At 37.2% G+C, this 25,716-nt stretch overlaps 1 protein-coding gene and 1 pseudogene across 1 annotated transcript in view; one reads left to right on the forward strand and one right to left on the reverse strand.

Annotated features, from left to right (window-relative positions):
- Positions 1-25,716, reverse strand: part of LOC145249668 (histone-lysine N-methyltransferase SETMAR-like) — a 74,853-nt gene that overhangs the window by 23,164 nt on the left and 25,973 nt on the right. The window lies entirely within an intron of this gene.
- LOC145284746 (U2 spliceosomal RNA) lies at positions 19,184-19,329 on the forward strand (annotated as a pseudogene).

Here is a 25,716-nt window from a genome sequence, read left to right on the forward strand (position 1 = left end):
ATATTTTTTAGGTAAGTGATTTTTTGGCATTTATATATATACATATATTTATAAGCAAGTCAAAATATGTTGATTTTCTTTATATTTTTTAAAAGAAAACCGCGTTAAAGAAACAAATATTGCATAATTTGCTATTAAACCTGTTACTTTTTAAAAATTTGGTCTTTGCTCCTTTAATTGAAAAGAAAATTAGGGTTTGAATTATATTTTCAAGTAGTTATAAGCTTAAAAAATAGTAAGTTGAATTATTAAGGTTCTGATCATCATTTTTAATGGCCACTTTCTGATGCACCTTTAGAACCTCTCTCAAACATACTGGCAATAATTTGGTTTCGTCCTTCCTTTCAGTGTTTCCAATAAGGGGGATTGATTTACTAGGATTTTTATTAGAAGTTGGGCACTTATTAAAATTATTTAATTGTTGAATTTTTTGAATTTTGGTTAAATTTGTTTGTTTGCTAATGCTAAAAGCCCACACAAAAAATTGAACAAAAGACAAAATTAAAAAGAATTATACTCATGCAGAACTTCACCCCTCTCCTCCCTGCCGGATTCCAATTAGTTTAGGGTTCGACCGGCAATCACCAGATTCAGCCGAGCGTTGTTCAAATGTTGAAACACTAAACCAACATTTTATTTATTTTTTTGCATAATCAATTAAAGATGGGAGTATTTTTTCCGTTTATTTTCTATTGACAAAAAAAAATTTGTACATTCTCTTGAAAAAAATCTAACTTTTCTCTACTTTCACCTAACTATTTACAGTGTTCATATAAAACATTCATCTTTTCTTTTTATAATAAAAATTCTGTTTTCAAAAAGAAATGTTTACTGCCAACTTTCTTTTTAAAAAAGTGCAAGTTTTCCTGAAAAAAAAAACTTTCACCTAACAATTTATGGTAAAAATTCACCTTTTCCTGGGACCCCCCCCCAACTTTTATTGATAAAAAAATTGCAAAAATAATAAAATAAATAAACAATACAAAATGCAATTTTTTATGAGGAATGTGTTTCATTTTAACAAACTGAGCCACAGCAACGCGTGGCCGGGTACAGCTAGTATATATATATATATATATATATATATATATATATATATATATATATATATATATATATATATATATATATATATATATACATATATATATGTATATATACTAGCAGGGGTGCCCGGCGTTGCTCGGGTGTTTGGAGGTGTATGCTGTGCAAAAAAAGCAAAAAAACAAAAGAAAATGGTTAATTTTTTAAAACTTTGACCCCTATTATGACCTCTTAAAATTTATAGTTTCGGGCTCAAATCACTTTATTAAGTTAGATCCAGGTTCAAGGAACCTATATCTAAAATTTCAAGTGTCTAGACCCAAAATTGTCGGAGGAGTTTGGTAGAGTTCTTAAAGGTCAAATTGTTGAAATTTGACCCCTTAACAGCCAAATTTCAGGCTGACACCCGTGACATCGATTTTCCCAAATCTCAGTACCCGGTATTTCAAATTTCGAGTCTATAGACTAAAAATTGACAGAGTTATTGCGTAGGGAAATGTACACAGACAGACAGACACACAGACACACAGACAGACAGACAGACACGTTCACTTTTATATATATATATATATATATATATATATATATATATATATATATATATATATATATATATATATTAATAGCCTGGCAATGCCATCGAACGAGCAAAACTGAAGTTAGTTTGCAGGAAACTATATATGCAAATTGGGGATATATATATATATATATATTATTATTATTATTATTATTATTATTATTATTATTATTATTATTTACTATAATAACTATTAAATACCAACAAACACTAGTGTTTCATCCTTTTGTGAATCATCAGTGCAGGGTGTCACGATTAACGCCATTATTGTTGTAAATAATTGTTGTCAACCCCTTTAAGAAACTTGTTTCTTATCGTTGAGCACTTTCAGTTGTAATAAAGTCGGTCAACTTAGCTCATATATATATATATATATATATATATATATATATATATATATATATATATATATATATATATACTAGCGGGGGTACCCGGCGTTTCCCGGTGTGTGGAAGTGTAGTAAGGAACCTTGGGGGGGTAAATAAAGTGGTAGCAGGGATGGGAATCAAAACAACAGTAGGCAGTTTGAGTGAATAGAGGTGTTAAAAAAGTGGTAGTAGGCAGACAGGCTCGAACCCGTAATACGAAGAAGAAAAAAAAACGTAATGTCTTAGCCGATGTCTCTATCGCACAACCGGAAGTTAAGAGCGTTGAAATTAAGCGTCGTCACTCCAACGGTGATGATGACTTGCTAAAATGTCGGCGAAAAAGCGACACCTCATCGTACAAAACTGCCCAGTTGAGGTTGAAGGAATGAATGTTGTTGGCCAATTTTTCGATATTTGTTGTCCGAAGGATCGATCTTGAAAACGATACTGATCTCGTGAGGATCCGTCGCGTGTGTGAAAAGTTTTTGCGAGGCATACAAACACACACCCACGCATACGCACAACTTTTGTCTTTTATATATTAGATATACAAATGGAACTGTGGTCGTTTGAACAATATTGAAAACATTGTACTTTCGCATACCCTTCTCAGCAGCAGCCAAATAGCATATCGGTGAGAAGCGCTTTAATTTACAATTAAATTAGAACCTCTGTTTGTACAAAAAGCAGTGGAATTAGGGGTAAAAAAAAAACTAGACGGCACGTACACCCGTATGCTACGAACAGTGTTAAATATATCTTGGCAAGATCATCCCACGAAGCAGCAACTTTATGGTAACCTACCTGCCATATCATTAGGGAGCAACGCCTACAATTTTCTGGTCAATGCTAGAGGAGCAAACAAGAGCTGGTGAAAAATGTATTACTGTGGACTCCACAGCACGGGCGCACGAGCATAGGACGATCTAGATCCACGTATATCCAGCAAATTTCACCAACTATGATTCTGAAAATAGTCTGGAGAGAGAGAGAGAGAGAGAGAGAGAGAGAGAGAGAGAGAGAGAGAGAGAGAGAGAGAGTCCCATTGGTCCGGGCCAGGAGCCCGGCTAGATAGATAGATAGTTTATACAAAATGTTTATACAGAATGCGGCGTAACTTGAAGGCGTTTTATTTGTTGCGTTCACGTTATTGGTGCAAAGATATAGGATCTAAAGATATTTTTAATCCTATTACTATAATAGTTAAAACATTCATTAAAGCTAGATTTTAATTTTTATGCCACATTTTCAAGGCTTTCAAATGACTTCTGAATTTCGAAAAGTCACAACAGTAGATATACAAGTCTTCTATTTTAAATACGTTAGCCAGAAAAGAAAACTGGCGGTAATCTTCAATCTTTGCTAGAATGGGGTACACGATTAATCTTCTAGGCAATAGCTGATGGGTCACGCAACAAGAAACTGTCACAAACTGTTGAACACGCACAGTTACATGGCCTTCTATAGAACACAAGGCAACAACTTAATGAGTCTCCCTAAAAACCTTACATCTAACACACTTCTCCTCACTGGCCATAGCAACCAACTTGAGACTGTCGCATTTAATATTAACCTCGACATACGGTCATTGAAAGAGGAAAGACATGGACTTTTACTTCAATTATTTTTCAATGTTGGTTTCTTCACACAACTAAATATATTTTTGCATAGAATGATTTGTCAATCCTTTTTATATTTGCATTTGCCTCTACAACTGTAAGCTTGACGGAAGTTAAGCTTAAATCAGATTAATGCGCATGCACAGTAAAGCATTTTAAATATGTTATTGTTGTTAAAAGCGACTCAATATAAATTTTTCTGGCCACATCTTAAGTAAGGAGAGAGCGTATAAAACCAAAAAAGCCCTCAAAGCACTTAATGAAACATCCATTTTGGGGTTGCCAATAGCCCATGCACACAAGTAACTAACCCTGGCTCCTTATCCGATTGCAAGTACAGCAAATGTAATTTCCCTAAAATAGATGATGGAGAATTGTAGCGGCCCGAATCCTTTGTGCATTTGGTCATTATTTGTGTAGTGTGAGAACTTGGAATCATTAAACTTGCCGAGGGTGGGTAGGAGAGGAAGTAAGATATTCTCGTGTGTGGACAACGTTGACCATTTTACTGTAATAATAATAATAATAATAATAAAAAAAAAAAAAAAAAAAAAAAGGAATCGTGTTCCCGGATTTGGTGCATTATATAGACACGTTAGTCAAGTCAAATCTCGCTGAACTAGAGATGGGGTGTATAAGATATGCTACAGACGATCTTTCGTTAATAGTTACTGTTCGTTTTTCAGACAGAAAACGTGTATTTGCGTTGCCAGTTTGTTACCTTTAAAAAGAAAAGATTTCTTCAAAGCAACGACGCCATTTCGTTGTAAACCTTAACGTCTTTTAACCCCCCCCCCCTCTTCCGCTTTCTCACCGGTAAGATAATTCCGAAAGCATTAGATTTAAAAATATAACTTGCTTTCGCGGCATTTTTTGTTAGTAAAATAACCCAACATCCCAGTGTACCATCTGTTTTGTTCTCTATCATAGTAGACGAAAACACTTCTCAATGTTTTGTCAACCGTTGGGAGTCTATATCCACTATGTGGTCAGCACTAATGTTACCACTTTAGTGTCCTGTCTGTAAGGTGTTTTTGTTGCCATTTTCTTCTTGACGTCTGGTATGTGTTAGTACTTGAATTGGCATAAATCTTAACAGCTTTTTGATGTTTTCAAAAGATCGATTCCCCCCCCCCTCATGGTTGCACTTAGTATTGATTAATTTTCTTCTGAAATGTTTATATTTATTTTCAGATTCAAAACTAAGACTCAATTTCATGGCATGTTTTTCTATTATACTATAGTAGACACCGCCCAAAATGGCTGAAAAATCAAGTTGTTGTTTTTTAAAACGAAATTACATTTATTAAAATCCATTATTTCTGAGTAACTTTTTTTCCAGAAAGATAAAATTCTGAATTTTATCTTATAGACAACAGAATAATGTAAAACTTTTTCTACTTTTTTTAATTAAATTTTAAATGTTAAATTTTCCCAAAAAGTTAACAATTGACATTTTTTGTCTTGCACAAAAAACGTACATAAATATTTAAAATAAAAAAAGGTTTTTGAAATAATTTATTTATTTATTTGTTGTCTAACTAATATTTAGGGTGATTTTCTATGAGAATAGGCAAAAATATTATAAGTACCTGGATTTCAAATAATTCCACTTATTCATATAGGCAACCAGTTATTTCGCGTCGATCTAGGCAATGTTTACGTTTGTGCTTGATAAAAAGCAAACTATGGAAAACCAAACAGGCCAAAAAAAAAACTTATTTTTCAGTGACGAAAATTTCAATGTATTATTAACGCTGAGGCTGGCCAGTACCAGATGGGTGACCATTTGTATGAGTTTGGTTTTTAATGTGTATGTGTGTGGGGGCCAGGCTCCCCAAAATGGGGGGGGGCAATTTAAAGCCGAATAAAAAAAAAAATTATTTCAGCGCGTTTGGTCCACCGTAGTCGAAAGGCGGCAAACGTTTTCAAACGGGATCGAAAAAAATGATGCTATTTTTAACACAAAGGGCACAATATTTATTTTTTTTTTGTGTCGATTCTTCAAAGCATGCCCTGTTTAATAATGGTCATGCATTATTCGGCTCGCTAAAAATAAATTGTCAATTTATTTATCAAAGATTTTAAAATGGCTTTTTTCGTATAAATATTAAAAAAAATTTTTTTGTTTTGCTTAACTTAAATTAATTATTTTACTTAACATATTCACCGAATTTCACACTTCAAAACTCAAAAGCGGGAGAATTAAACACAATCGAAGTTCTGATATTCAGACGTCAAAATAAGGTATGCAAACAATTTTTTTTTAAATCTATAATCCTATCCCTTACAACAACACAATATGTTATGTTCAGTTTCAGATGATTATTTTAAGCATATTTGGAACCCCCTCAAAACAAGGGGGGTTTGTAAGCAAAAAAAAAGTATATATATAAATATCGTTTATGAAAAATAAGTACACTGTTATAAAGTTCATTTTTCTCTTAATAATCGCTGAAAATTTCGTATTGATTGAATAATTACCTGATGTTTGGTAGATTTTTAAAAAGACGCTCCGTCAAAAAGTACTTACCTTGCCCCCCCCCCCCCCAGTTTTGGCGGTGCCTATACTATAGAGTACCTATTTACTTGCCTCTACCCAATAAATTGGTTCTACCAGATTAAACAGGCTGGAGATACTGAATTCCTGATCTAAAATGCATCAAACATTCATGTTATTGTCTTTTCCTCTCCATTTGCACAACTCGATTATGTTCTGCAATATTTAAAAAAAAACAACACAATTTCTCCCTACAAAACAAGCAAACCAAACACCATAAATAAGTATTTAAAGGTATTAAGAACTTGAAGCATACTTTTTTTCTAAAATGAGTGGATTCAGCATTAAACAACCCGAAAAGCGTTGATATGCCGTAAAACAAAACAACTGAACCAAACATCATGAATAAGTATTTGAATATATAAAGAACGTGGAGCACGTAAAAAAACTTTTTCTAAAATTACTGAATTCGGCATAAAATTATCACATATGGACAGTAAGCAAGTTAGAATATTAAAGGCCGTTTAAAGCCTCGCCCTCCAAAACGAGCATAAGAAAAGACCATTTCATCAATTGTATTTGCGTAAGAGAAACATTTCGTCAGATCTATTTTTCTTAGACAATGTATGAGAAGGTGGGGGAAGGAGTTACGTGGGAGAGGCAAAAAACACATAGCTGCTGCTTGCCAGGATATCCTCCTCTGGCCTTTTTTTTTTTTACTCAGAAAAAAGTCAGTTGTCTGAAGGCTGACGCGGCGAAAGGTCGGTAGGACTTAATGCGAAGATGAACACGAGAATAAGGAAAAGAAAGGAAATGTCCTTATTTACCGAAGACAACACCAAGATATAAATTCTGCTCGTCAGAAATTTGGATCTTGAATATATTTCCGTCACGAACAAGACTACACAAAGATAAACAGCGCAGACTATTCCACTAGAACTCATAACCTCCTAATTGAACTTTATTCCAGATTTACTCTTCGTATCATCCATCGATATCGTGTAAATCAACCCCCCCTTTTTTTGTTCACAAATATATTTCAGAGGTATCTTCCATAATGTTTTGACGTTATTCTCACGTTGCCCACCACAGTTCAAACATTTCAAAATACAACCGCTAGAAACAACGCGCGGCTCTTTACAGATTTCTCTCTCCAAATTAACAACAAGGCAAGGAAGAAGAAAAAAGAAGAAAACAAAAAGAAATAACACACTGAAGATGGAGGATACCTCTGAAATATATTTGTGATAAATTTCAAACAAGTAAAATATTTGTTTATTTTCCTAATATTACGTTGTGATTTGGCTTTCAAGCGCACTTGATGCGTATTTTATTTTATTCAAATTAAAACGTTTCTATATGAACTCTCATTCTTTGAGATATATATATATATATATATATATATATATATATATATATATATATATATATATATATATATATACGTCATCAAAATACGAACCATTTGCATGCAAAGAATACCTGAAGTTTCGACATTGCAGTCTTTAACGATCTTCCGTTGTTAAAAAGTCGATGTCCACCAATACTTTATCACTAGGTAACTACGTCTGCATTCAAGATTTGTGTTTACGCATTTCTCTGTTGCTAGTGTCAAAGGTTAATGACCTGGGTTCGCACGGCAACTGATAATTTTCTGCTGAGAAATACCAATGCGAGTATTATTATTATTATTATTATTATTATTATTATTATTATTATTATTATTATTATAACAACAACAACAACAACAATAACAAAAACAAAAACAACAACAGCTACTACTACTACTACTACTACTACTACTACTACTACTACTACTACTACTACTACTACTACTACTAAATTCAATCGATAGGTGCGATATGTAATTTCAAATAACGACAACAATGTTTTCACTGGAAGCTGAAGGTTCTGTCCCTGTGCTAGGCAAAAAAATATATTTTCAATGATAACACCGAAAGGTATTTTGGAGACGCCTGTCTCCTTTAAAAATATTCCGAGAAAAAAAGTAGACAAAATGCATGTTGTCGTGGTATTCATCCATTTATTTCAACTACACCGATAGTGACATCACAGATGAATTCAATACTTCTAATGCATACACCTCAATCAAACAAAAGAAAAAGAAAAAAGAAAAAGTGAACAAGAAATAGATCTAAAAGAACAGTAACATTCTTAAACAAACCCAAAAGATACATATATTATTACAAAGAAAAATGCAAGCGCGAAAAGTAATATGGTTAATATTAAACTTAGAAAAGTAAAGGGCTAGTTGTTAAAACTAGAAAAGAAAAAGGCAAGATATTCTAATAAAAAAAATATGATAAATTTATAACTTAAAATATTACAGCATTAAGATTTTTTTTTAATTCAATTTAACATTATATATAAATTTTTAATGCTGCAATATTTTAAGTTATACGTCTATTATATTTTTTACTAGAATATCTTGTCCTTTTCTTTTCCAGTTTTAACAACTAGTCGCTTTAATGTTCTAAGCTTAATCTTAACCATATTACTTTTCACGGTCGCATTTTTCTATGTAATTCATAATTTTTCCAGGCTTTACTTTGAAATAATATTTTCATTTTCATGTTCAATATCATACGCATTGTCAACAATCCATAGAATAAATTATTACCAACGTCTAATAGACTAAATAAAAAGTCAAATAAAAGATGTAATTAAGTAAATAAACAGGAAGACGGGACAAAAAAGAGAGAAACAGAATTAATGGGCGCCGTCGTAAGCGAAATATTATCAGCTTTAGCACGACAAAGAGCATCATTTATGTTAACTCTCTCTATATAATCCAAATAAGATGGTATGCGAGTAACATTCCTGCTATAATTTATGAAGGTGCCGAAGACAAAAAAAAAGTTGCTATGGTAATCAAGAACCAATCAAAAGAAATCGTCACTAAAACGTAAATGTTGAAAAAGTTGCTATGGTAACCAAAAATCAATCAGAAGAAACCGTCTCTCACGTTCGTTATTAATTTTTGGAATTTTTGAACACGAGTAATTTTATTGAACAAAAATTGACAATTTTTATTTCAAAATATAGATGAGAAGATAACATATGAACCGTAAAAATTGCTTGAAATTATTATTATTATTATTATTATTATTATTATTATTATTATTAGTTCATTAACTTCACAGTGTTGTGATTTTTTCCCTCAAGAGCGGGCTTTTGCACCAAAGCTAGTGAGGATAGTCAAAGAGTCAATTAGACGGAAAGCACCGACGTAGGATTTTGCTGACTTCTAGAGTACGGTGATGTTGTATCTGATTCCCAAGGAGTTCAGCTGTTTCATAAGATCTCCAGGAATTGAGTCAAGCGCACCTATGATTATTGGCACCACGGAAGTTTTCTTATTCCACAATCTAGCAATTTTCACCCTCAGTTTCTGAATTCCATAATTTCTCATTCTTCTTGCCTGTTAAGTTGATGTCGTTTGGGCAAACCACATCAATAATTTGGCATGCGTTTGTCTTTTTGTTCACAACTACAATATCCGGTTTCCATGTGTTATTTCTCGGTCACACTGAATCATGAATTTTTTTAAAATTTTTATTATTATTATTATTATTATTATTATTATTATTATTATTTACTCACTAGGAGTAGTCACACGGGCCATCATAAAAGATTTCTCCTTGAGAACAACTTGTGGCATTCTCTAGAGTTTGAGTGACAACAAATCTCCCCAGATTTCCAGTACTCTCCGCCTCTTTCGATAAACATTGCAGATAGATTTACGTTATCGTAACAGTTGCTCAACATTGATATCTCGTTGGTGGCTACTATTGGTCTTCACTGGAATTTGGGTGGTAAAAAGACTCCCCAAGGTCCCAGTCTTCTTTGCTCTCATCCAGTGGAAGTCTGGCTAGTGGTTTCTCTAATCGTTTTTTACATCTTCCTTAACCCTCCTTGCTTATTTGGTGTGGTGTCAGGTTTTGGCGACATACACAGAAAAAAAAATGAGGGGGTATAGGGGCGCACGGCGTTAACTTCAAATTATACAGTTTCAGTTTTCATGATTCTATGTGATGTTCCTTTGTGTTTTACATCTGTAGCATTTTCTGTATGTCCGGTTTGTGTTTGTAGCTCATGTGTGTTAATCTTCGCATTCAAGGGGTTTTCTTAATATTTCAGCCGTTTTCATTACTGTTATCAATTGTATTTTATCAGTTATCCCTCTGATTACAATCTTTCCCATTCTCTTTTCAAAGGTCGGGGGGACTAGCGGGTCGGCGTGGTGTGACAGCAGTCTGTCTGACCTGATGGCCTCGTGCGATCTCGTCGACAGATTTCGTCTGGATCATCCGGGGCGGGAGATGTGGACGTGGCATCCTGTAGTGCCTTCCCATCCAAGCACTTACTTGGATCGGATGTTAGTTAGAAGAGGCGATGTAGACTTCCTATCTTGCCCCACGTTCCACTTGCTAGGACACTCGGACCATAAACTTGTTATGGCCCGTTTGAACTTAAGTGCTAGGCCTAAACTGGCCGGATACTGGAAGTTCAACAGCACCTTTTTGGAGCTGGAGGACTACCGGTTGAAGGTTACTGAGCTAATTCAGCGGGCTTTAGTGGGGGCGGTTACAGGGAGTAAGTGGTGGGTTAGTCTCAAGGCCAAAATTAGGCGCTTCTCTGTCCAGTATAGCCAACACCTCGCGATAGATAAGGCTAAGGCAAAGAAGCGTTTAGAGGATAAGCTGACCCGGGCGGTGGAGGGGAGGGGACCCCCTAGAGTTAGCACTAGCTAAACAAGATCTCAACCGCTTGGCTAGCGAGTGGTATGAAGGTCAAGTAGTTAGGGCTAGGTTAAACAAAGTTTCTAACGAGGCTGTGAATGTTGACGCTGTTGAGCGTAAGGCTGCTTTAAGGCGTGGTTCGGATGGGTACATTCGTAAAGTACATAACCTGGAAGGACACCCCTTAGTATCGACTCGGGAGATCTGCGAGGGGTTTCGGGAGCATCTATCGGTGCGCTTCACCCAACTACCCGGACTCAGGGTTGATGAGTTTGGCAGCTATTTGGCTGACTCGCCCCGCCTCACGGCGGCTCGGGCGGCTAGCTGTGATGGTCTTATTACTGAACATGAGGTCATTACTGCGTTGAAGCAGGTCGGCTATAACAAATCCCCGGGGCTTGATGGTTTACCCTATGAGTTTTACTTGAGGCTGTCGCCCATGTTGGTCCCTATTCTGAAGGATATATTCAACCATTGGTTTGCCCAGGGTTCCATCCCTAGACAGGTGACCAAGGGTGTGATCACATTGCTGAGGAAAGGTCAACCGCATGGTGGGAGGGAAAACTTTGATGATTTTAGGCCCTTGACTCTGCTAAACACAGAGTTAAAGATTTTGGCAAAGATTCTTGCGAATCGCTTGCAGGTTGTCATCACTGACTTGATCGAACCGGACCAGACTTATGCTGTGAAGGGGAGATCGATTCAAGACAATTTGCACTTGATACGCTCGATCATAGAGGGGACAGAAGACGACGCCGAAGCCGCGCTGATCAGTTTGGATCAGTCCAAGGCATTCGATAGGGTCGACCATCGGTTCCTAGGATCTGTGCTAGAGGCCGCCGGATTTAATCCGGACTTCCGCAAGTGGATCTTTGTTCTGTATGACAGGCCAACGGCAGCGGTGCAGATCAACGGTAAGCTGTCGGAGTCATTCGCTGTCTCTCGGTCGGTGCGACAGGGTTGTCCGCTGTCGCCTCTGTTGTATGTCCTGGCGTTGGAACCCCTCCTTCGCAAGTTAAGGGACGAGGCGGCTACACCAGTCCTGCGCGGAATAGCTCTCCCTGAAGGCACACGAGCCAGGGTTTCCGCGTTCGCCGATGACGTCACCGTGTCCGTGTCTTGCCTCACGGACGTTCAAGCGGTGGTCGAGGCGCTCGCTCGATACGAAGAAGTAACAGGGGCCATCTTCAACCGTAGCAAGTCTGTTGGCCTGCGGTTGGGGGCCTGGACCGGGGTAAACTCGCTTCCAGGTATTTCCAGCTGGACCGATGGACCGGTCCGCATTCTCGGTGTCTGGTTTGGACCGGGACTTCAGCTGGAAAAGAATTGGTCGGAAGTACAGTCTAAGGTCAAATCGTCAGTAAAGACTTGGATTGGAAGGAAATTGTCCTTGAAGGGTCGGGCGGAGGCGTGTGCTACATACGTCTTTCCGCTCATCCTTTACCGTTTGTCTGTACTTCCTCTCCCTGCAGAACGACTAACCCGCTTACAAGGGCACCTCGATTCACTTTTGTGGAACGAGGGTAAGCATTATGTCTGCAGAGAGGTCTGTGTTCAAAATCCGAGCGAGGGAGGCCTGGGTTAGCCCAGTCTCTTGTGTCATAGAAACGCCGAGAGATTGGCTTTCCTGAGTCGTTCGCTTGAAGGAGACGCTCCTTGGGTCCCTGTGGTTGAGAACTCGTTTCCCAATCTCAAACCCAACCCTTCGGTAGAAGGTCGTCGTAGACCGAAGGGGGAGTCAAAGTTCTTCTCCGAATGCCGAACCGCTCTTAGAGCTTTGCCGGGGACCAATGTCCTCGATCAGCCAAGGAAGAAACTGTATCGGGATTTAGTGGAGGGGACCGCGAAGGATCCACTTTGTAGGCGGATGGGATGGTCGATGGAGGTTGTCCGTTCTCAATGGTGTTGGGCGCCGGGACGGGAGGTTCTGAATAACTCGGAATTCTCCCTGACTTGGCGACTGATCCGAAATGCGCTGCCCCTCTTCGATGTACTTTTCCGATATAAAGAACATACCAGTCGCTTCTGTCCGTGCTGTGACGAACGCGAGCCCGAAACAATCGAGCACGCGTTTTTTAGTTGCAGCCGGATACAGCCCCTATTAAAGTACGTCGAGGGGGTAACAGCTCGCATCGATGCCGAGTGTCTGCTCGATCTCGACGTAGGAACTTTTGTGTACAACATGGAGCCGCCGTTCCCCAGGGAGGAAAGTTTGGTTTTCCTGGCGATCCTAGCAGTAGCGCGCATGACCATTTGGATCACGCGCCTCAAGTTGGTCCACGAAGGGACATCTGTTCCTGATCGGGATCTGATCGTTTACTTTAAACATTTGCTTAAAGTAAAGATCAGATGCGATTGGAAGAGGTTGCCTAGAGTGGAATTTGACAAGAGGTGGGTGCACAGCACTAGTTTGTGCATCCGTCGAGGAGCCAAGTTTCAATACGTGTTCCCTCCTTAGGCATGGCATGGGCGGTGCTGGGTCCTACGGAACCCATCCCGCCTAGGTTAGCATTATAAGTTCAGTAAAGTAACTCTTGACTGGTGGTACAAATGAGATCCTGTTCCTGATTTTATTTTTTGGTATTAGAGAACCTCTGAGTCTGCCCAACCCCCCCTGCTCCTCATCTTTATTTTCTGATGCCCCCGGTCACCCCCCCACTCAGAGGTCACCTTCCTACCCCCTCCATCCGTTGCTTTATTTTCTCCCACCTCCATTAAGGCGACTTCCCCAAACCCCATTAGGGATGCTCTGCTTGTTTTCGGTTCCCCGGAAAACAGTGGGGGATCTAGCCACATAGAATAGTACAGGGGGGTCTTACTAACAACACATTAGTAGTTTTTTCTTTATTTTTGAAATGAACACTTTCATTAGTTTTTTCCCACTCCACGAACATTTTATGCCAATTAATTCAAGAACTCTTTCTAATGAAATCGAACTTTATTTTCTCACACATACACACACACAAAAAAAAAAAAAAAAAAAAAAAAAAAATGCACACACAACATACAGAAATGAATATACAAATTGTACATAGTTAAATTTTACATTGAACGCTGGGGTTATTAGTTAGATTAGGATCCACAGAGTGATTGAGGTATTTTGGTAAATGTTGCCAGTCAAGAGTAAGACTTCAAAGTCTCATCTGTTACATAGTCAAAAAGACCCTGTACCCTCCCCCTCCCAATTTCTTGTAGGGCCTTGTGCCTAATTTTGTTGAATTGAATTTTTTGTACGTTTTTTATGTTCAATTTTTTCTTTCTCAATAAAATATATAAACAAGATCAAAGTGTAGTATCTGTTCTGGCAGATACTGCACTTAAGATAATTTGTACCAGTCAATGGAGGGGAAACCCTCTATACTGGGACAATTATTATTTTTGGTAACCAGAGTGACCCCTTTTAGGGGAGCTGGTTTTTACCTCACATTAAAAACGGCCTTGTGCCTAATTTGCTCAGTGGGGGAGCAAATAAATACCATCTGTTCCGGCAGATGCTGCACTTAAGATAATTTGTACCAGTCAATGGAGGGGAAACCCTCTATACTGGGACAATTATTATTTTTGGTAACCAGAGTGCCCCCTTTTTGGGGAGCTGGTTTTTACCTCACATTAAAAACGGCCTTGTGCCTAATTTGCTCAGTGGGGGAGCAAATAAATACCATCTGTTCCGGCAGATGCTGCAAGCTATGACTAGCTATGACTAGCTATGATTAGCTATGACTAGCAAAGACCAGATGTGGGGGCAACCCCACATGCCTGACCATTAACCAGCTCCCATTTCCCACCTCTCGGAAGCTGGTCCCCTTTTTCCCTTCCCCCTCCCTTCACTCCTCACATTAAAAATCGGCCTTGTGCCTAATTTGCTCGGTGGGGGAGCAAATAAATATCATCTGTTCCGGCAGATACTGCAAGCTATGACTAGCTATGACTAGCAAAGACCAGATGTGGGGGCAACCCCACATGCCTGACCATTAACCAGCTCCCATTTCCCACCTCTCGGGAGCTGGTCCCCTTTTTCCCTTCCCCCTCCCTTCACTCCTCACATTAAAAATTGGCCTTGTGCCTAATTTGCTCGGTGGGGGAGCAAATAAATACCATCTGTTCCGGCAGATACTGCAAGCTATGACTAGCTATGACTAGCAAAGACCAGATGTGGGGGCAACCCCGCATGCCTGACCTTTAACCAGCTCCCATTTCCCACCTCTCGGGAGCTGGTCCCCTTTTTCCCTTCCCCCTCCCTTCACTCCTCACATTAAAAATTGGCCTTGTGCCTAATTTGCTCGGTGGGGGAGCAAATAAATACCATCTGTTCCGGCAGATACTGCAAGCAAAGACCATATGTGGGGGAAACCCCACATATAAGACCTTGGTCAATGTAGGGGCAACGCTTCATACCAATTGTCACTATCGAGCTCCCCTACTCCCCGGGGAGTTGGTCCCCATTTCCCCTTCACTCCTCACTTTAAAAATCGGCCTTGTGCCTAATTTACTCAGTGGGGGAGCAAATAAATACCTCAAAGTGTAGTATCTGTTCTTCAGATGCTACACTTCAATTTCTTGTTCTCTTTCAGTGGAGGAGAAATTTTTCACGACTGAGACAATTTTTATTTTTGTACCTTTTCTCCACGTTAAAAAACTACCTTGGTGTCCTACTCTGTCCCGTGGGGAGCCATTGTAAATAGGTACACAGTTTTCTATACAGACCAGGCCTCTTCCTCCATCTTTCTTTTTAACATAGTCGGTCAGTATCATCCTCTGGGTTGTAGTGCATTGTGCATAGTCATGAGTTTCCTCAATTCTTTGGTCCAACCTATAAATGGTTCAGAGTATCGTACTAGTGACACTGCCCATGTATTTATACCTTTTATCAGGTTTCTACCATTGGTTTCGAGGAGTTTTCTTGTTCTTTTGTGGTATTTCTTTCCAATTTTCTCTTTCATTTTTGTTTCTCTGATGGTGATTGCTTCCATGTTTTCATTGCATTTTCTATTAAGTTAATCATCTTGCTTGGTATTTTGTACATTCTCTGGCATTCTATTTTCCATGCTTGCGAGATCCTGTCATACGCTTTCTTATAGTCGATCCATGCCATGGCTAAGTTCTTTTTCTACGTTTTACCTCCTTCAGGATCCTTTGATCTATGTATAATAGGTCATGTGCTTCTCTTTTTCCTTTTTGGCATTCTCTCTGTTCCTCCGAAAGTAGTCTACGATTATGAAGTGAATGATAAATTTGTTCCCTCAGTTGTGCTGTTAGTATTTTCCATATTGTCGGCACACATGTAATAGGCCTGTAATTGCTGGGGGTGGTTCCTTTACCTGCGTCTTTTTGCATCAAAATGGTTTACTTTTGGTTATACATTCTGGCACATAGCCTTTCATGTAGTGTTGTGAAGTTTTTAAACCAATATACTCGTATTCCTTCGTGACTTGGTGCTCTCCAGTTTGCCATTTTTCATAGGGTTGTCGTGAGGGTTTCCTTGCTGATTCCATTCAATGTTCCTTCTTCGATTTGCTGTGATTCTTCTTTTAAGTCTTTCAGCCATTCGGCATTTCTATTATGATCCTTTCGCTCCAGTAGCGTTTTGTTTCCGTCGGATCTGGTTGTTTTCTTCTTGTTTTTGCTCCGTTCACATTTTGGTAGAACCGACTTTCATTGTTTCCAAAGATTCTGTTTTGCTTGCACTGTCCAGATTTGTATCTGTACCGTCTTAATCTCTCCTCTTTTGTTGCTATTATTTTGCTTCAATTTTTCCTGTTTCTTGTTTATATTCACGAGGAGTTTCCACATCATCAAAGATTTATCTCTGAGGATAAACTGTAATGTTCCCTGGAGTCTGAGTGACAACAAGTTTCCTCAGATTTCCAGTGCTCTTCACCTCTTTCGATAAACTTTGCAAATAAATTTGTGTTATTGCAAATATTGCAACAGTCGTTTACCATTGATTTCTTGCTGGCAACAACCATTGGTCTTCACTGGAATTTGAATGGCAATAAGCCTCCCCAAGGTTTCAGTCCTTATTCAGTGGAGGTCTGATTAGTGCTTTCTCTCCTCGGTCTTTCCATCCTTCTTAACACTTCAAACTATTTGATGTGGAGCCAATTAATGTCGGTTCTTTTATTTATTTATTTATTTTTTTTTTTTTTACATTGTGAGATCTTTCTTTTAATTCTTTGCTGACTTAGTGGTTTATAATAAATATTATTATGTTAATCTGTTAAGAATTATATATATATATATATATATATATATATATATATATATATCAGTGATGGGATGGGACAATTCCACTATTTTCCCAGATTCCTATAGAATTACAGATTCCGATTCTTTATAAATCTCTAAATATTTTACTATAGAGTTGTTATTTTCCTCGATTTTCGTAAAAAACACATGTTAAATATGCAGATATTTTCTGTCGAAATACACTTGTGGAGGATGATCCATCGATTTTAGCTATACTGGTAATTTAAAATCAATAAATATTTATTTTATCATTATTACCAGCAATGAAAGATTTTACTTTAAAAAAAATCAAATAAAAACAGACAAATTAATTGTTTTGGCATAGGAAAATAGGCATTAATTTTTCCGATACCAATTTCGATACCCCCAAATCTTCCGATTTTTCCGATTCTGGATTCCGATTAATCGTCCCAATAATATATATATATATATATATATATATATATATATATATATTTGTAAAAATAAATGTCTTTGTAGTTAAACAAGCTTTCATTATTTTTATATAATGGAAGACATTTTACTGAATGGAGGAATATGTAATATTTGTTTAGTGTTTGGCAATAGTATTCTGTTATGTTGCCGGGTTCTGTATAACTTGAAGGTGTGTGTGGCGAATGTATATAAAACAGGGATATATAAACGAGGGGACTAAACCGTGTACATGTTATATAGTCGTCTATGTAATTTTCGTTGCGTGATGTATGTGTACATTTTTAACACATATAGCAAACAGATATATCTACTAGTGTTGGGACGATTAATCGGAATTGGAATCGAGAATCAGAAAAATCAACAATTTTGGACGTATCGGAATCGGAAAAATTGATGCCTATTTTTCGATGTCAAAAGGATTCTTTTATTGTCTTTTTTATTTGCTTTTGTTTAAGGCAAAACCTTCCATTGCTGGTAATAATGATAAAATAATAAATATTTATTGATTTTAAAATAACAGTAAGTGTAAAATAACAACTCTATGATTAAATATTTAGAGTTTTATAAAGAATCGGAATCGGAATTGGTAATTGTATCGGAATCGAGAAAAATATTGGAATCGTCCCATCACTAATATCTACCTTCAACAACAGTTCAACAAACAGAACATATAATACTGGGTGTCCAAAAAAGTCACTGAAGGGTTGAAAATCTGAGTATTTTACTATTAATGACTATTTTTTTCTCTATTTCAGATATTTTACAGATAATATTTTGGAAATTAATTATCGATAAGTATAGTATTAAAAAACGTATGCAAGTTGTGAAATTGTTTTGCCAAAATCAGGAGTCAATTGTTTTGACTCATTATCTCTCGCTATGGCAATGTCAAATGATCACCACGTTTCCTAGACTTGACTATCCCCAACTTTTTCTTGTGAGGATATCTTAAAGAAAGAGTCAATGCTAACAAACCCCAAACCCTGCAAGAACTGAAGGAAAACATCAGGAACGAAATAAGGGAGTTTAATCTCAATCCAGAGATTCTGCAATCTGTCATGAATAATGTCTTGGAAAGAGCGCAAATATGCGAAGCTGAAAATGGGCAACATTTAAAAGACATTATTTTTAATGAAGAAAGCGTGTCTGAATTTTATTTTATTTTTAATAAAATATTAATGTCTTAGTCAGATTGTGTTAAAATTACTGAAAGATATCATCAAAAATAAAGAATCTATTTAAGTTCAAAACCATTCATTGATTTTTTGGACACCCTGTATTTTATCAACAAACATTTTCCTTTTTTATAAAGTGACGGAACATCTTCTGGGAGATTATATATTGCCAAACAGAAAAACATAACCTTCATTCATCTGGGAATCTTAGTTGATGAATCTGCCAAAAGCTGAAAGAAGATTCCGTCCAAAGAAACGATCTTCGCTTATATTTCAGACAGCTTTTCTTCCAAATGTTTTCCTGTCTAGTAGGGAAGTCAACCTGTTGCCATGTATCAGCCGTGCTTATCCCTTTTCTTTCTTTCTTTCTTTCTTTCTTTCATCATCATCATCATCAGAAGAAGAAGAAGAAGAAGAAGCAGCAGCAGAAGCAGAAGCGTTGTCATCAAGGTGATAGCTTTCTTGGCCTTCGGGCAAAGATCAAAGTGTAGTATCTGTTCTGATACTGCACTACACTTTTTGATCTCGGTTAATGGAGGAGAAATCCTTCATGACTAACATTTTTTTAAATTTTTGTTACTATGCAGAGTGTCCCTTTTGGGGGAGTTAGTTCCCCTCTACATAAAAAGCCGATCTTGTGTCTTACTCTGTCCTTGTGGGGAGGTAAGTAAACAAAAACAAAACAAAAAATATAGAAAGGAAGCAAAGCCCCGATTAGTTGAACAAGATAGCTCCCAGCTTTTGACGTTTGTTTTCACGCTTGTTTGAATTCTGTTTCGGGCGCTTCAATTTGAAGAAAAGTTCAATTATCTTGTACACCATCGGTAAAAGATGCATACGTTAAACTTAAAAATATAATAATATGCAATTAACAAAAAACAGTTTGTTTTTTTAGCATTATTATAAAGATATGAAAGTCATTATCAGCAAAGAAATAATAAAGGTTTTAAATAATAAAAATATTAAGGTTAAGAAAAACACGAAAAATTTCAAACACGAAAAGAGGGATGAATAAAAAATAAACAAAGTTTTTTTTTTTTTAATTTCCTAAAAAAAAAAAAACAAACAAACAGAATTGATTTTGAAAGACTGAAGAAGGCTGAAAGAAGATAGACTTTTGAAGAATTTGTCATATGAAAGGCAATTTTATTCAATTTTTGTTGGCTGCTTCTTTTTTTCAGCTTTTTTCTGAAAAGTAAGACTGTGAACTGGCTTTTATTTACAGAAAAGCAATGCTTGTTTTCATTTTTTCAGAACCCTTTTTTCTTTATTGTTTTAGCCCTTATCATCTTTTCTCATTTGAAAGGATAATAATAATAATAATAATAATAATAATAATAATAATAATAATAAGAAGAAGAAGAAGAAGAAAGAATTGTCTTTTTTGTAGAGACTCATTTTTATATATTTTATGCTCAAATTGATTTATTATTTGGATTATTTACGCTTTTTTATTCTTACATTGCTTAATAAATTAACCGTACTTTGGGAAGTAAAAGCAGCGCAAGTACATTTGTAAATATCAAATAAATTACATTCCTGTGTTCATTTTATTGTTTGTTTTTTTTACAAAGTAGTCACCACTTATCAAGGCCCGGAAGTCACTCGGAGATAAGGATTATTGCATGTATAGTAATCAATGGGATAGTATCGCAGCAATCGTTAATATTGGAGATTTGATAAAGTGTCTTACTCAAGGGGGCGGTTTATCAGAAATTTGTTTATGTTGGATTTGAAGATATCCAAGTTGTAGTCAGGTGGGAAACAGACAAACGGAAGAGAGTTCCACAGGCGTGCACTTCTAAGAAAGAAGCTTTGTTCATGGAATCTACGTTTTGGTTTTGGCACAGATAAAGAGTGGGGAAAATTTTGACAGTGGTTTCAGCTAGATGGGTGTTTATCGTGAAAGATTGGCGAGGGGGGGACCAGAGATTGGAGCTCAGACGAGCACTTGCGATGGAAGTAACGTTAAAACAAAGACAGATTCACAACGTCTCTCCTGTGGGAAAGAGGTTGCAGGGAAGAGAAAAGAGCATCCCCCACTAAGCCACGAAGCCTATTTTGTACTCTGTCAAGGCAGGATAGGCTGTTTTTAGCAGCTCCTGCTCCTTTTTTGTATCTTTATTGTTGCTACCTATAGTTTTATATTTCTTGTTATCTTAAAGAATAATTTACTTAACAATGATATAAATTTCGCCTAAAATAAGTTCATCTCCTTAGACTATTACTATTAATAAAGATGTTAAGTCAAGATGAATCTGCTTCCGTCAGTAGTATTTGGTAACCCCTGACCCCTTCCGACTTTATTTTGATTTTTATGAATCCTACAAATGGACACGTTTTAGACTTTTTGGTGACGTTCTATTCTTTATGCAAATCCTGATTTCAATCAGTGATAGCAGACATGCCCTCCTCACAAATAAGAGAAAATCGGAATTAGAAAAGTAGTCATTATTAATCAGGTCAAGGAAGTCAAGTACTCTGAAACTAAGTAAAGTGTCTCTTGAGCGCGTGTACTTTTAAAGTGAGGTTGTGTATTGAATCAAAGGGAGACACCGTACAACGTTGGCAGAACTCGAATACGAGTATACATTTTGCTTATTGACAATGCAAAACAAGTCCTATCTATGGATGGAAGAGGTGTCCACAGTCATTACAGGGAATAGTAGGAGGGTTCACACGTTATTGTGTTGTAGCTTTTCATTGGACTCTTTTTGTTTCTTCTTTTTCTCTTCTATTCTTTTCGGAGATTTTGGTGTTTTTATACATTGTTCTTTTCCAGCTTGGCTGCATTAACTCCCCAGTTGTTTGTGTCAATTGTGGTTGCCTTAAGAGTGGATTTGAGCCGATCTTTAAAGCGACATTTTTGTGCGACGCACGGTTTGGTTCCAATGGCAAGTTCTGAGTAAAAAGCTTGTTTGGGTAGACGGTTGTCAGGCATTCAGGCAAGGTGTCCGACCCAATGTAGATGGTGTCTTGTTTACTATAGTTTTTTAGCTTTCCCTGAACGTTCTATAGAGTATCAAGATCTCACAAACATACAGTAGGGCTGAGATTACAATCGTTTTGTTCGTCATGAGTTTGGTATATTGCGTCAGTCTTTGATTGCTAAATATTCTTTTATGGAGCTTTCCATATGATGCATGAGCAGCTCTGATTCTGCTGTCGATGTCTTTCTCTTCCGCAGCATTCGTTGACAGGACACTGCTGAGATAAGTAAACGGCTCTACATTTTCTAGTTCTAGTCCTCTTATGGTTATTGTGTCCTCAATAAGGGTTTGGTGTCCAGGATGAGGTTGAAGAAGTACTTTGGTCTTTTCTATGTTGATGTTGAGCCATATTACATATAATCTTTTAAGAAGTTATCTGCCGATGTCTGCAGCTCTTCAATAGTATGGGCTATGGTACAGTTGTTGTCGACGTATTGCAACTCAGTAATTCGAGTGTGGTTTATACATGTTCTGTGGGATGAGGCAGGAAACGTTTAAAAGTTACCGCCTATTCGGTATTATATTGCTGTTCCAGGGTTGTTTTCCGGAATTTCATCTAACATTACCACCATATATAGAGAGAAAAGTATTGAGACAAGCACACAACCTTGTTTTAGGCCCCTTCTGATGGGGAATGGATCTGATAGGCCAATTTAGTGTTGTACTCGGCTTATCATTCTCACATGAAAGCTTTGTATAAAGTGAATTTTGTTGGATAGCCAATGTATTCGAGCACTTGCCACAAGGCTGATCTTGGGATGCAGTCAAACTCTTTTTCTAGATCACAGAATATTATGTCAAAGTGATTTTTCTTTTATTATTTACATTCCTCCTGGGCCTTTCTGGCGCAGAAGATCATATCAATGATGCCCTTATTAGGTCTGTCCACACTGGCTTTCAGGAAGAATTATAGGGTAAAGAGGCGGTTAAGAAAGATTTTAGCAAGGATCTTCCTTGTGATGGAAATAGCAGGAAAATTTCTCGATAGTTCCTACGTGCACTTTTGTCTCCTTTAAAAAAAAATACTGTTGACGATTTAGCATCCTTCCAGTCCGTTGGTATTTCCTTTTCCTTCTAGATCTGAAGAATCAGATGATGGATTTGGGTTTTAAATGGAAGCCCTCCGTATTTAAGTAGTTCCAGAGGGATGTTATTTAGCCCTGGTGCTTTGAAGGGAAGGATGGACTTGAGAGCATCTACAAATTCATCGAAGGTGGAATTTGCGAACGTCCAGAGACGGACTGGGGTTTGGGATACGTTTCTCAGAAAATCTGGTGTCACTATTGCGACACAATTTTGTAGCGTTGAGAAGTGCCCTGCCATCTGGCAAGGATATCTCTAGGTTCAGTGACGAGTGTGCTTCATAATCAATCTTTACTTTTCGTTTGTCTTCGATTAGATCTTTTATTTCTTAGTTGTCATCAAACCAGTTTTGGTGACGTCTTTTTAATATGTCGAAATATTTCTATGACATACTTGCTCATAGTTTCATGGAGTGAGATCCATTCATTGGTTGTATGATTGATTGGATTTGGCAATGTGCTCTGCACTGCTTCTGCATATTTTTTAGCCATGATTAGGTCTTTCAATTTTTGTGTGTTTAGTTTCTTTGCCCTAGAGTGCTGTATATGGGGATGTCTTTCGACTGACCTATTGATGGTTAGTTTAACAATCATCTGCTCCTGACATAGAGGGTGTGATTAGGATGCCTTTGCAGTTTCTCAAGCAGAGATGGAGTGGTCAAATGTGTGCCAGAGCTTAAAGCGGGGGGGGTGCCGCCAAGTGGTCTTTTGTCTGGTAGGAAGTTGAAAGATGGTATTTGTAATGAAAAGCTCATGCTTTACATGAAAGTTGAGAAGATGGAGACTATTGTCATTACATTTTCCATGACCCCTGCTTCCAATAAATGGGATCCATATTGTTGAGTCCTTCCCCACTCGAGCGTTAAAGTATGATTAATTTATCCCTTAGAGGAATGTAGGCGATCTCGTTTAGTCGTTTGATAGAACTCTCTTCCTTAACTGTGTCTTCTGAATCTAGGGTCGGTGCGTATGTTGATGCCGGGGTCAGAAAGTTGTTCTTCTGGAATGGGACACATAGTTATATGAGACTAGAACAATAAACAGCTACGAATTGATAAAAGGAAGTCTATATAAGTGAAAGCAAGGGATTCATACTAAATTAGTGGGGAATTTATTATCGATGTTGACAAAGCTATCATTAAAACTATATTAAAACTTATATATACATATCCTGTGCGATTATATTCTCATTTCATGAACTGAAAACACGACAAAGAATAATGTAATCATTAATATCAATATAAACAGGCGTAACACTAAATGACACCCTTCTGATAGAGAAATCACATTGAGTGATTTTACAATATGGTATACCCCCTCCATGTAGATCATCGAAATGATGCTAAATTCAGCGTAGTTTCAAGAAAATAGATAAAAAAGAACTCTTTTTCAGATAATAGATAGCCTAATAGTCATTACTTGCACATAAAAATATTGAAAAGTTTAATACGACATGGAATGTGAGATATTTAAACTTAAGTCTTGAAGAACTAATGTTATACTATGGGCGTCACTCCAGTGTGTTAGGGTGTGATTCATGAAAAAAAAAAAGAAAACCATGGTAATGGTTAAAAAACGATTAACCAACGCACACAAAAGCGACCAGAAATCGGATAGGCAGTCAGCTAAGAACGGGTGAGAGGGCAAGTCAGTTTCTGCTCATCGGTCACTCTTAGTCAAAAGACCAGCCATAGTATTTTAGATTTGGAGCCAATAAATTTAAGAGTCAGAGTTAGTTTATAGACAGTTTTCAGTTTTTGATAACTAATAACAGTTTGTGGCTCCAAGCAGACATGAAATGAGCTGACTTCAGGCGAACGATAATAATGGCCCTGGCAGACAGATTATATCAGCTGGGTTTTAGTTGATATACTGAAACTTAACTAAGATGCGTTAGCGTTTTGAGAGTCCATTTTCTCGATGGTATCATACACACAGAATAAATTGATACCCGCATCGGGGTTGTGTTTTGTGAGTTTGAATTATTTTATTTTTTTGTACATGCTTGTAAATTAGTGCTCGTGCCCTCAGCGATTGGCAAGAGGATACGGCCAGAAGACATGAAGACGAATAGAAAAGACGGCAAACAACATTGGGGTCGGTGGTCTTACACTAAGCTTGTTGTCAATTCAATATATCTGTTGTGTCTCCCTTTCGTTTACGATCCAGGTCGTGTGGCAGAAATCAACACATTTTAATTCTTTTTGCGCACATTGTCATTTCGCCGACCAACCAGATCTCATCAAAACTTTTTTCATCAGCAGCAGTTGATATAGTCGTATAAAAAGGTCGCGTTTCTTAATCTAGCAGGTAATCGAGATCCCTAACTTCGTTGTTTGACGAGACAGTGTCTTCATCAAAAATCCTTACTACAGGAATTCTTGCAAAAAAAAAAAAAAAAAAAAATCGGCGCTATTTTACCATTACGAAAATGGCAGCCATCAACAGCATCGGTACTACAGTTCTTCTCAGCCATGTCAACAATGACTGTTATCATAATCACAGCAACTACAGTGACTCTTTCCCTACAAGCAATTCACAGCAGCTTTGTTAGAAGCCGTCAACCGATCTATTCACCGGGTTCATCATCTACAGGCTGTGACAATCACAGCGTTGACCCAAACAACAGCAGCTACATTAAAAGGCAACAATACTTAGTAATAGGACAAGAGGACATTTCGGCTAGGATAATCATCATTATAATTATTCATTTCTGTCTGTCACTGAATCACGAATTCTTCCCTCATAGACGTATATCTATTTCTATACACGACTTTGTATCATTTTCCTTTTGTTGTTATCACATTCATCACGCATTTGATTGCATTCATATTAAAAATATATATATATTTTGTTAGAGGGAGCCATGAATGACTGGCTCTCGTTCATAACTGTGCCGTTAACCCTGCTACAT

The sequence above is a fragment of the Euprymna scolopes genome, chromosome 1 (assembly GCF_053919585.1).
Source record: "Euprymna scolopes isolate OS-2025 chromosome 1, ASM5391958v1, whole genome shotgun sequence".
NCBI lineage: Eukaryota > Metazoa > Mollusca > Cephalopoda > Sepiida > Sepiolidae > Euprymna > Euprymna scolopes.